The sequence below is a fragment of the Benincasa hispida genome, chromosome 2 (genome assembly GCF_027475165.1).
Source record: "Benincasa hispida cultivar pf3 chromosome 2, pf3_genome.v1.1, whole genome shotgun sequence".
Classification (NCBI taxonomy): domain Eukaryota; kingdom Viridiplantae; phylum Streptophyta; class Magnoliopsida; order Cucurbitales; family Cucurbitaceae; genus Benincasa; species Benincasa hispida.
In genome coordinates this window covers 44,817,597-44,827,655 of record NC_143479.1, presented here as the reverse complement: position 1 = coordinate 44,827,655, position 10,059 = coordinate 44,817,597, and the positions used below count along the sequence as shown (strand labels likewise).

Sequence of the window (10,059 nt, the reverse complement as noted above, 5' to 3'; positions counted from 1 at the left end):
AAATAAAAACCTTTTAATGTATAAAAGGATTTTTATTTGTTTTCATAGTTTTTTTTCAATACAATAATAGAATTACAATGATTTAAACCTCTAACATCAAGTAAGACAATATTTGTCGGTTACTATAGATTTATGTTTACATTGATAATCAAATAATTTATAAAAATTACTTCAAGATCATTGTTCTAAATAAATTGCATAAGAACTTGAAAATAACATTTTGATCTCTATATTTTGAGTTCCATCTCATTTTAGTTCCTATATATTTAATTGTCCAAATTTAGTCTTTATATTTTTACTAAATCTTAAATTTAATCTTTATATGATTTTTTTAATTTTTTTCTCACCTAATTATTGTTTTCAAAAATTAAAAAGGGAATGTTAATACGTATTAATTATTTTAGAAAATCAAAGCCCAAAGTAGGGACTAGATGTGAGATATATAAAAATTGCAGCCACTAAATTTAGATATTTAGATGTATATAAATAAATTAATTTAATTGGACAAACACTGCGTCTGTAGTCCAACGGTTATGATAATTGCCTTCCAAGCAATAGACCCGGGTTCGACTCCCGGCAAACGCATTATTCAATGGTTTTATACTTTTTTTAAATTGGAAATAAAAGATAAAATTGATTTCATTATTTTTGTTTTTTTTAAAAAAAAAAAACAATAAATTAAATCAGCTCTTCAGACATCAACCAAAAACATCCTATTCAACCAATTTTAGTAATCCCTAATTTACTACCTTTAATTGAAAAGACTCTTTTTTAACGAGGAGATAGAAATCCTTTTCTTTTCTTTTTGATTGAATAAATATGATGGTGACTTTAATTCAAAAGTAATCCACATATTGATTTAGGTATATTTGCAGATTGTGTCAATTATCTACTTTTTAGACTTTTATCTAATTTTTTTTTTTATTATGTGTTTCCTTCGAGTTAAATAACCTTTGACAATAAAATATTTAGATTGGTTTGGTTTAGATTATCAAATTATTTATTTAAATTGGTTTTCAAAAAAGAAGTAAAATGTTATAAGAAAAAAAACTTATGTAATTATTTTCATATATTGAATTAAAATTAGTAACTAAATTTTTTATTTATACTATGAAATTTTGCTTTTTAAACTACTAAAAAGATAACTTTTAGAAGTTGTTGGAGAATGATTATCTAAAAAGTTCACAAAATTAAAATGAATATATGTATAATCATATTGTAAGAAATAAAATATATATTTTAAAATTAACAATAAGTTTGAATTTTTTGGGGTCGATTTGAGTTATTTTACCAAAAAGAAAAAATAATATTTATCATAATCGATGTTCTTGGTAAACGCAGTCGTCGGAATAGGATGTTCTTGGTAAACTCAGTCGCCAGAACGACTGACAACGGTAAACGCAAGCTGACAAGGCTGAAAATATATATTTTAAAATTAACAATAAGTTTGGATTTGTTTGGACATTCTTTACCGTTGGATAAGCCCTAACTGTCCCGTAAATGCAGTCGCCGGTGCCTCCCCAGCCCTAGCGCACACAACAGTTCAGCTCTCACGCTTACCGTCGGAACCCAACGTCTGACCAGCCGTCGTCGCCATCGTCCGAACGTCAGATCTTCCATCTGCATTAGCTGACCGTGCCTTCTATCTCCATCTGAATCCGTCGTCGGTTGAGCCTCTCTTCTTGACGACATTGTGCTGATCCTCCAACTAGTATCGTCCTTCGTATGTTGTGTCTTCTTTATTTTTCATGCCATTGCCAAGCCGATGCTGCCAGTCTGTCAGCCTTGTCAGTCGTTCTTTCTTTCTATCACGATCGTCGCCGTCGCCATCACCGTTTTTGGGTTTCGCCGAAATCTTGGATAATTTGGGTAAGATTTGAGTTTTAGGGTTTTTCTTTGAAGATTTTGGGTGTCACTTTGTTTTGGAATCAATTTGGATAAAACTCATTGTGTTTAGACTTTCAGAATAAAGAGTAGGAAGATTTGAGGATATTACTTGTCAAGGAAGAGACCAAATTTTGGCATAACAATTGTTAAGGTTTGATAAGTTTTGGGTGAGTATTTGGTTGGTTATCTTTTGAATTAAGAGCAATTGTGGAAAATTAAGTTGTCAATTTTGGATTTAATTTATGATTAGGTTGGCCATTTGAGTTGAGTTTTGGAATTTATTTTAGACGAAGCCACAACTTTGAAAGTTAGATTGTGGGACATTTGGGATAATTTGGTTAATTGGATTTATACCACACAGGATAAATTTAAATTTTGGATTTTTATTTTGGGCCATGAGTGCTAAAGTAAAATTTGTAATTTATGTGATAGGATTAATTCAAGTCTTCCAAGGATTTTAAGAAAATTAATTACTTGGATTAAGAATTATAACCAAAATTTGAGGAAAGTAATCTTACCATGAGAACCGTCTTTGTGTCAGACGATAATTTAAAAATAATTTTGAGGATTTTAAGATTGGTTGCATCGAAATGCATGAGGATAAATAAGTTGATTTTAATTGTATCTTGAAAAATGTTATGAGTGTAAGCGTTAACTAAATTGTTTTGTTTATATGATTTACTATATGAACATTGAGCATGATGATATGTATTTGCATGTTTGTGGGACTATGTTTTATAATGCATGTTATATTTATGAAAGCGATAATTATCCCTACCCGTCATTAGATACCCGCTGGAGGTGGTGATCTCGTCCAGGACTTCACTAGAGGTTTGTGTTTCCTTCGAAATTCACCAGAGATGGTGATCTCCTTCGGGACTTCACCATAGATTTGTGTTTCCTTCGGGATTCACTTGAGGTTTGTGGGTACATCTCCCTTATGGTAGGGAAAAATCAACTATCCACTAGATGGTCATCCCATGAATGTAAAAGTTTATGAATGGCCCACCAGAGATTGACATCTAAAGAATATAGATGTTTAGCCTCTTCCCAGTAGTGGGGTTACTTACTTTATACTCATTCTTTCTCATGTTTCTTTTTCAGATAAAGGTAAGAACACGATAATCTTTCCTTATTAAAAAAAAAAAAGAAAAAAAATTATGGGATGATTTGATTACACTCTTAATTTTAAACTTCAAATTAAACCATAAAACATTTTTATATTTTATTTATTTTGAATTCGATGATTTGATTATTCTCCTAATTTTAAATTTAATATAAACAAAAATATTATATTTTTCTATTTTTTATAAAAAAAAATCGTTAAAAATGATTTGATTATGCTTCTAATTTTAATTTGTTCTCAAATTTTAATTTAAACCAAATTATTATTATTATTTTATGCATAAATAAAATCTTAAAACTGAGTTTTTTTTTTCTTTGTGTAGATTTGCAATGATAATATTGATTTTAAACTTTATTTTGATTTTACAAATTATTTCAAAATTATACATAGATGAATAGATGTATATTTATAACAAATTTCAAAAGAGAAAAAAGTACAAAAACATGGAAAAACAATAAATTAGTATAAATACATTCATTGGTGTACATTTACAAAGATTAAAAGGCGAAAAAACTACAAAAGCATAAATTAGTCAATCAATCTTTCTTTGTTACTCTATTTGAGAAATTTTTAGAAAAAATTATTGAACCCCAAAAGCAAAATCTTCTTCTCTACCTCTTTAATATGTGAAGATCAATATGTGAATCTGTGTGCATAAAAAAAAAAAAGCTACAAAAATGCACCTAGAAGAGAGATACTTGAAGCAAAAAAATTGAAATAATACCTACTTCTAAAATAAAGCTTAACGAAGAAACAAGAAGATTAGGAAGGATGTTACTATTAACCAAAAAAAAATAATAATAATAAAATAAAAAAATAATTTACAAACAAAATTTCTAAAAAAAAAATGAGAAAGAATTTTTGTCTACCGTTTTTGCCCTTATATTTTTTTATAATTGTTATTTTACCCTTCCATTGGCCCACAATTAACTACCTTATTTAAATATTTTTTTTAAAAAAAAATTGCAACTCTCATGTAGTAAAAGAAAAAAGAAAATTTCTCACCACGTCAAAGTATAGTAACTGCCTTTTAAAAAATTCTCAACTAACTGCCCTACTTTTTTTTAGAAAAAAGAAAAAAAGATCCAATCACATAGTAACTTTATTAAATTAAAAAAAAAAAAAAAAAATCTCAACTACCTTGCTTATTTTCTTTCCAAATAATTTCATCACTCATTTTCAACAAAATTAAATCAAAATATCAAATAAACTACGTAAACAAAAAGATTGATACAAATTACAAATCTAACTAAAATAATGGTCCTCCATGAGAAGCAAAATAAAGTTTTCCTTTCCTAATGTTTATCATCATGTTACTAAACAACCTGCATTGCTATTGTCTCTTGATATCAATAGGACACGGTCGTTGGAGTTGATACTACTTTTCATAATTTACCTATAAGAAAAATTGTTGGTCAATATGCATAAAAATTATTTAAGCATGAGTTGAAACTTAAAAAAGAAAATGCATATTAAAATTTTCCTTCTTAAAGTTGAATTTTTCAATCTTTTAACTATCTTTTTTCTTAAATTTTTTGTGGGGTGCATTAAAATGTATCTTTTTTCCTATATGTTTTCTGAACTTGTTCTTCTATTAGAAAATTGAAAGAAGAAAAAACAAAATAAAAGATTATTGGGATGAAATTTAAGGAGTAGTTTCAAAGTATACCTTAGTTAACAAATATCAAGTGAAGTTATGAATTGTTTGTCGTCTAAAATTGGAAATTGTGGAGCATTTTGAGAAAGACTTCATAAAAAAATTGAGAAGATTTGAAAATTAATGTGGGAGTTGTTTTGAGATTTAGTTATTATATAATAGTTTTTTTTTTTTTTTTTTTGGGGGGGGTTAGATATGGGCAGTTTCAAAATTGAGTAAGATATTTGTATAACTTATTAAATATTTTAAATTTGAATTCCATTATTTATTTCTATATTTCAATCAAATACAAACCCCTCTAGTACATTTTATGTTATTCATACTTTCTCTGTTTACTGTAAATTTTCTTTAATATTTAATGAGATTATAAAATTAATAAATAAAAAGAAAACCGTTTATTCCATAGAGAATACTAACAAATGATCAAGCTAGCCAAACGAATAATAAATTTTAAACTTTCATTTCGAAAAACAGCAAAAAAAAGTTTTAAAACTTGTAAAAATGGTAGAATAGATTATAATATTAGAAAATAATAATTAGTAATTGTCAAAGAACCCACATGCATAACGTTCAAAATTCTAAATGTTAAGGATTTCAAAACTATTTTAAAACAGAAAATACCCTCTATCTAAGCAGCTATCATGATGAACAATGCATTCTGACAAGCGTCTAGTCTAACCTTATTAACACCTTAAACAAGACATTCATTTAAATTAAAAACCCAATCAAATCTATTGCCAAGAAAATCAAATTAGGGTTTTCAAAAGGCTTAAGGCTCTCCCAAAATAGCTTCAATGGAAGAAAGAAAGCATTTATGGTGCCTTAAAAATAGCTTCATCGCAGAAAAATAAAGACGTGCTTTCGTTTCACTTAAATCATTAAGCCTCAAACACAAAAAGACCTTCTCCCCAGGTATTGACTCCTAACCATTGCCGAATATTTCTTTACCACATCAACGTAAAGAACCTACTTTAATGGGAATACCATATTGAAAGGACTCAAAATCTTGAAAATCAATGACTTCAATGTTGCCCTTAGAAGGTTGAGAAGAATGATCAATTTATGTTATTTCATTATTCAAATATAGTGTACTTCTAGTGTTCGGGGAAACACATGAGACATGGTCAACCACTACACATAAATTGGGGACTCTGATAAAACTGACATCAACCACAAAGTATCTCTATCTTCAACAATCCTAATAAGATTCAAATGGGTGAAACCAACTTGGTACACTGTCAAACAAGATATAGTTAACTCACCTGAGGAAAAAAAGCTTACCTTGGATATATTCCACAAATTGTTGCAACGATGAATCTGACGGACTATGCACATCGAAAGCTCGAAAATCAAGAATTCTCACACCATCAATCATCAAACAGAAGTCTAATTCGTTGAAGCCATAGCAAAAATAATAGCTTGAGAAGAACTAGTCACTTTCTGCAGTAATAAAAAGTTGTTTTATGATAGTGATGGCTATTTTTTTTCCGAATCGTTAAACTAATATAATAGGGTAAAACTTTAAATAAAATAGTGAGTAAATGTGAAATATGTATAAGTGAATCTAATAACATATACAAAACAATTTAAACCTTAAAAAATATGAAAAAAAACATCCGGTTAATTTCTTAAGAATACGTATAAAATAATTAAAAACAATTCCAACATTTTATTAAATTTAAATTTGATTAGTTAAAATGAATTTTGATAATATATGAATATTTAAAATATAAATTATTGGGTTGTATGTCCTAAACCTCACCGTTTGTAATATTAAACATATTCTATTTACAATAAATACACCATTGAGGTTTATTCAGTAAATATGTTATTGAATATGTAAATTGTACTTGTAAAGACTAAATCTAATAAACTAAAGATTCATGACTATTACATGAGTACTTGGACTTTATGTAAAGATATAAGAATGGATCAAGTTCAAGTAGATAGCCAAAACAGTCTATAGTATACAAATAAGATCGAGTACCTTATTTTGATAACTCTATCGGATGCGGCCCACTTTGTATTTGGTACAAACGATGTGATCCTGAATCTTTCATGTGGAGACATGTGAATGGGGGCATCCTATGCAATAAGTTTGTGTAATACCGAACCAAGAAACAAGTCACTCTTACTTTATAACGTCGTTTACTGTTTAAGACTGACTATTTTAAATCGATGACTTAGGTAACTCGACCTTAATCCTGAGCTAAATATGAACTCTTGTTTATTTAGAATTATCTTTAGATCTGAGGGTTGGCTCAACAACACCGTCTCTATAAGCCTCAAACTTTAGGGGTAAGATCGAGTAGATAATAGGAGACATAGAGTGCAAGATGAAATTCACTCCTATCTGCGTTTAGGGATAGTAGAGAGGTTGTTCTCTTTGAGTACTGATTTCAGGTTTTAAACAAGGGCCCCACCCTCTCATTGGCCTGAGAGGGACTCGATTTAGTGATTGGATCACAAACCAATTGTCCATTAGAGGATCAGTGGGACTTAAGGAGCAAGATATAATATCAGATTAAAACAACATTTGACCCAACCATTATTACGAACAACCTTTGAAAGGTCGACTTACTGATTATGGTTAAATCAAGTGGATAGAAATATATCTACGGTCAGAGAGGAGTGCAACTACTGGGCTTTAGTGGAGTCTCGGTAGTTAACGAATGTTGATTAATTTGGTTTAAAGAGTTTAGCCAATTAATTTTGGATCGTTGGAGCCCATGATCTGTAGGTCCATTAGATCCCCTATTAGCTCACAAACGGATTAAATCTTGAAGCATTCAAATTCAAATTAAAAAAATTAGTAATTATATACAATATAGTTACACGTTTAATCGTCGAATTAAACCAAATTGGATAATTGGATAATGTTTAAATTTGATTTAAATATTAGCTACATGAATAGACTTCATGATTGTGGAATTGGTGTTTTATTAAATATATTGGACATTAAATTATTTTAATTAATTAAATAAATTTTATTTAAAATTAATTATTTGAATTAGTTTTATTTAAAATTAGAAATTTGAATTTTGAAAAATTAAAATATTCAATTCAATTTTAGTTTTAATTTAATTTTCTGAAAATTCAAATGAAAGAAAATTAAATCTAACAAAATAGAATTTTATTTTGAAAATTAAAAATCTAGAAAAATCCACTAGGTGGGACTTTCCCACTATTGATACCCAAAATTCCACCCATCTATTCAAGTAGGTGGTGTCAATCCATAGTGAAAAGGAATGACATGCTAAATTTGGACCAAAAACCAGACTGGTTAGCTGAGTTGGGGAGCCATATTTTTGGATTTTCAGAGTTGGTTGAGTTGATGAAGAAGATGTTCTTCTCTCTCTAGCTGAAAACCAGAAAAATCTCCTCTCTAATTTTCCTAAATTTCAACTCATTTTGAATCTCATAATCCAATCTAAGGTCCTAGAAAATGTAAGGAAGATCAAGTGGTGGTCTACATCTTACTAAAGCGAAGATTCAAGCTCAATTTAAAGATAGAAGAGTTGTACAAAGGTATGTTTCAGAAACCCTTTTTTTTTATCTTATGAACATGCTTATTTAGATGCTAAAGTAAATTTTGTAGAAAAATCTGGATATTTAATTCATCTGAGACTAATTCAAAAAGTCGTTAAACAGAATCTAAATTAATAATAAAATCTGTTTTGAAACGTTAACTACGTTAGGAAAATCAAGAAGGGTGTATTTTGAGGAATACAGCTTTTTAATTTTCAATTAATCAATTAGAGGTAAATTGGGTAACTAAGATATTAGCAATTAGTCTATATACTGAATCTGTCATTGTTTATGATTCTACACATACCATGTATTTGTAGTTTCATCAATAACAAAAGCAGTTTGAAAATTTGTAGCCATGTACATGTCATTAAAATCTACCATACGCTCCAATTTGCGTTATTTTTTTCCCTTTTAAACTAAATAAGTCTTATTTCCTTTTTTTCAAAAGAAATAGTAAGTTTTTTTTCCCATAGTTTTTATGTATAAGACTCACAAAATTTTTTTAAACAAAAAACTCCCCCACATCAATATTTCTTATAATGAATAAAATTTTCAATAAATATAAAAAAATGAGAAAATTCACATATATTTCCTTATTCATATATATATATATAGAACTCTTCTTTATGAAAAAAATAGAAATAACAAAAATGAAAATAAAGATTTTAAAAAAACAATGAATCTCAATATAAATTATAAAATCAACATTTTAAATCAATTAAATTAGTATAGTGTTTTACCATTTTTATTTTTGTTAAATAACTTAGGAATGACCCTCTATATTACAATTTAAAATATAATATATTAACTTCCTATAAAAATAAGATAAAATTGTAAGAACTATATATAATAATAATTATTATTATTTTTGTTAGTGAAAAAATTAGAAATGGAAAAGACAAAACTAAGGTGGAGGAAGAAGGAGATGACTCACCAAGGTAGTTAAGAATTTGTTTACCACTCAGTAATCATGTGATGCCACTTGTAATATTCTTATTCTTTTGTATCATTACCACTTGTAAGAATTTGTTTACCACTCACCAAACTAAGGTTGTAGCATTTAATATTGATTCATTGGAAATACAACAAAGAGAAGAGAAAAGGGGAAGTCCAAAGGAAATTCGAAATTCCCAGCCTACATTCAATCTTCAACTTGGTATCAGAGCCAAAAATGGCCGACGCCGCCTTCATCGGAAACAACTCCTCCACCGGACCAGTCAAGTTCACCACACCACTTCTCAATCAACTCCTGAATCAACTCACCACCATAAAGCTTGAACGAGGGAACTTCATGTTGTAGAAGACCCTTGCGTTTTCGATCCTCCGGAGCTACAAGCTCGAAGGTCACCTCTTCGGTCAGATGCCCTGCCCACCAATATTTATTCCAACCACCTCTGAAGCAACTTCAAGTTCTCAAGTGGCTAGCGATGACAAAGTGAGTTCATCAGAGTAACGATCACTCAACCCACAATATGAAGCTTGGCTTGCAGTCGACCAACTCTTGCTGGGATGGCTTTACAACTCGATGGCACCAGATCTGGCTGTCCAACTCATGGGATATGAAACTACCAAGGAACTGGAACTGTGGCAAGCTATTCAGGAGCTTTTCGGAGTTCAATAAAGAGTTGAAGAAAATTACTCAAGATAGCTATTCCAACAGACAAGAAAATGAGGCCAAAAGATGAGTGAGTACCTCAAATTGATGAAGCTATACTCCAACAATCTAGCACAAGCCGGCAGCCCTGTGTCGACAAGAGCCCTCATCTCATAAGTCCTTCTCAATTTAAATGAAGAATACAACCCGATGGTAGTAGGCATCTAAGGTAAACCGGGTATATCATGGTTAGATATGCAATCT

The 10,059-nt window shown here is 29.4% G+C and overlaps 1 non-coding gene across 1 annotated transcript; it reads left to right on the top strand.

Moving 5' to 3' along the window:
- Nucleotides 1-513: 513 nt before the first annotated feature.
- TRNAG-UCC (transfer RNA glycine (anticodon UCC)) lies at nt 514-585 on the top strand. Its single transcript has one exon. It is a non-coding gene; the product is annotated as a tRNA-Gly (tRNA).
- Nucleotides 586-10,059: the final 9,474 nt, after the last annotated feature.